Source organism: Sitophilus oryzae, unplaced genomic scaffold, assembly GCF_002938485.1.
Source record: "Sitophilus oryzae breed Bouriz unplaced genomic scaffold, Soryzae_2.0 scaffold_1931_pilon_pilon, whole genome shotgun sequence".
NCBI classification, from domain to species: domain Eukaryota; kingdom Metazoa; phylum Arthropoda; class Insecta; order Coleoptera; family Curculionidae; genus Sitophilus; species Sitophilus oryzae.
The window spans coordinates 996,353-999,306 of NW_022146648.1; the positions used below are offsets into that span (position 1 = coordinate 996,353).

The 2,954-nt window shown below is 28.4% G+C and overlaps 1 long non-coding RNA gene across 1 annotated transcript; it reads right to left on the reverse strand.

Annotated features, from left to right (window-relative positions):
• Positions 1-821: 821 nt before the first annotated feature.
• LOC115883504 lies at positions 822-1,359 on the reverse strand. Its single transcript, XR_004050389.1, has 2 exons — positions 1,216-1,359; positions 822-1,161 (listed from the first exon to the last, which is right to left on the reverse strand). It is a non-coding gene; the product is annotated as an uncharacterized LOC115883504 (long non-coding RNA).
• Between the last annotated feature and the right edge of the window lie 1,595 nt (positions 1,360-2,954).

Consider the following 2,954-nt stretch of genomic DNA (forward strand, 5'->3'; position numbering starts at 1 on the left):
CTGCTTTTGATATAAAAAGTGCATTTTTGATTATTTACTTGGGCTAGGATATTAAAATATCGGTTGGATTGTACGACATAAATAGATGTAGGTATGATTATTTATATATATGTATGTATTTATAAAGCTTACTATCTGTTTTGCATTTTCAGTTTTTGATCAGACATTTCATTTTATTTGTGAAATGCCCACAAAAAAGCTTCACATGATTCAACATCAGTGTGTTTGCTGCATAATGGATCATTCCTGCTGAATTTTTAGATTATTTGAAGACTACACGGAAAAAACCAGATAATATGTTACATTTTCATAGAAATTGATAGCGAGACAATTTTATAGGCAAGTGTTAGCATTATTCGAGGCACCATCAAAGAAAGCAATAATAATATGATAGTCCCAGAGATATTACAGCTTAGTTATTTTGCCCTACAGGAGAAAAACCAGAGTAGTTCACTCGTAATTGCATTTTCTCGGCTCCAGTTAAAATGAACAAAGCTGGTTTTTCCTGTGGTCTTCATTTGAAATAACGTAAATAAATGTTTATACATATGTATGTGATGATTAAATTGGTGTTAAGGAAATAAAAATGTTTTTCGATATTAATATATACCTATATATGTATATTTATTTTGAAATAAATTACACTTTTAACAGTTTAATGGAGTTTTTAAAGCCAGTTATAATATTTATATTTTAAAAACTTGAAATCATGTGGATGTAATCACGCATTAAACCACAGACTAACTTATATAAGTCAAAAAGTAGATTTTAGTGTTAACTTTATATAACTTGTAAGTAAAATAATAAATAAAACAAATATGAAAAAACCAACAATTCTAATGTATATATTAAAATACAGTACAATAATAGGTATCTGATACCCTCACTTAACGTAGAATAATATTCTACCCAACTCAATACTATGTCCAACATGAGTTTCAAATATATCGGGCCCTAATCGTTCCTGAAAATAATATTTTTTTACATTGTTATACCATATTCTAAACTATTTAATATTTCAGTCACTTAAAAAGTTAATTTGTATTGAATAATTGTCTACCATTAAAGCAAATTTGGACTAGTATTTTTAATGGGCATATTCTGTGTATGGATATAGGTACTTCCTCCAGATTTTGGGTTCAACCAATTTATTCTTAAAACCTGAAACATCTACGTATAAAAAATAGACAGGTTACTAATTATAATAAAATTTACCCTTAGAATTATACTTCTTTAACAAATAATTTCCATTGGTATACTTTTCCATGACAAGTAATCAACTTCCTAACATTTTTTAATTGATGTAATAGTTCCTCATGATGCGAAAAGAAAATCTTTTCTTTAGCACACAAAGGACAAACGATAATAATAATAATAATAATAACGTTTATTAAACATTTTCTCTTGAAATTAAAACAGATATAAAATAGTACAGTACAATACAACATAATATGCTACTATATCTAATACACATTATCTAAGTACAATTTAACGAAGACTATATTTAAATTTTAAGAATCAAAATAAACGTTAAAAGAATTACCACAAAGTAATAGAATTACTTGTATGTGGAAAGGAATACAATTTAATTATGACAATATATAATGTTCACTGGCACTTATGAAAATTTATTTTGTATATTTTAAGTTAACTAGGTCATTAAATATATCTCTCCCTCGATCAACCATCCATTTGCATACCCCTTTTTTAAACCCGGAGTAACTTTTAACATCCTTTAGGAAGGTTGGTAAGATGTTATATAATCGAGGTACAAAAAACTTTGAAGATCTTTGTCCAACAGTTTTAGAGCATAAACTAGGATAAAACGCCTTATGTCTAGTTTCATATTCATGGTCAACATGTTCAATAGATATTTTCCCCTGATAAATGAATTTTAAAACATCTAGGCTGTATAGCTGACGTATATCCAGTAGATGTGCCTGCTTAAAGAGAACGTTTGAAGAGAAAGTTTTCTTTTTATTGTAAATAATTTTTATGAACCATTTTTGAACAGAATACAAGCTCTTTAAATGACATTCAGCCGCACCACCCCACCCTAGAATTCCATATGTCAAATGAGATTGTACAAGGGATGAGTACAGGATTCTAAGCTGTTTGACGTCCAAAAAACTTTTCAAATAATTAAATTTCGGCAACAATCCTCGCAATTTTTTAGTTACATTATTAATATGAATATTCCATTTAAGATGTTTGTCGATTGTAACCCCTAAATATTTTATAAAATCACATTCCGGTATTACATTATTATTGGTTATTTGTAATCTGTCCCAATCTGGTTCATTATTTTTATAAATAGAGAAGGATATATATTTGGTTTTGTCATAGTTTAATGTTAATTTGTTTTTGATAAACCAGGTATTAATTGTCTGAAAGTCTTCCTCTGCAATCTTTTCAAATTCGACCAAGAGTTAGATTTATAAAATATCGCTGTATCGTCTGCGTAACTAAAAATTTCTGCTTTTGTATTAATTGTAAGTAGATCATTAATATAAATAACAAATAATAACGGACCCAACACAGTGCCTTGTGGTACACCATGCTCAATCCTTCCTGGCTTGCTATTGATATCTCCCAAATTAACATATTGTGATCTGTTCTTAAGGTAACTTTTTAAAATACTAAGGCTGTTTCCTCGTATTCCATATCTCTCTAATTTGTCTAAAAGTATTTTGTGATTTACCGTATCAAATGCTTTAGCGAGATCTACAAATATACAGAGGCTTCGATGTCCCGAGTCTAGAGCATCATAGATTGATGATGTCAATGCATGAACGGCATCCTTGTTGATTTGCCTTCTAAAAAACCAAATTGATTTTTTGATATTATGTTAAATTTTAGAAAGAATTTTAACAAACGTTTTTTTATAACTGTTTCAAAAATTTTAGAAAAAACTGATAATATAGATATCGGTCTATAATTGCCTATATGCTCCT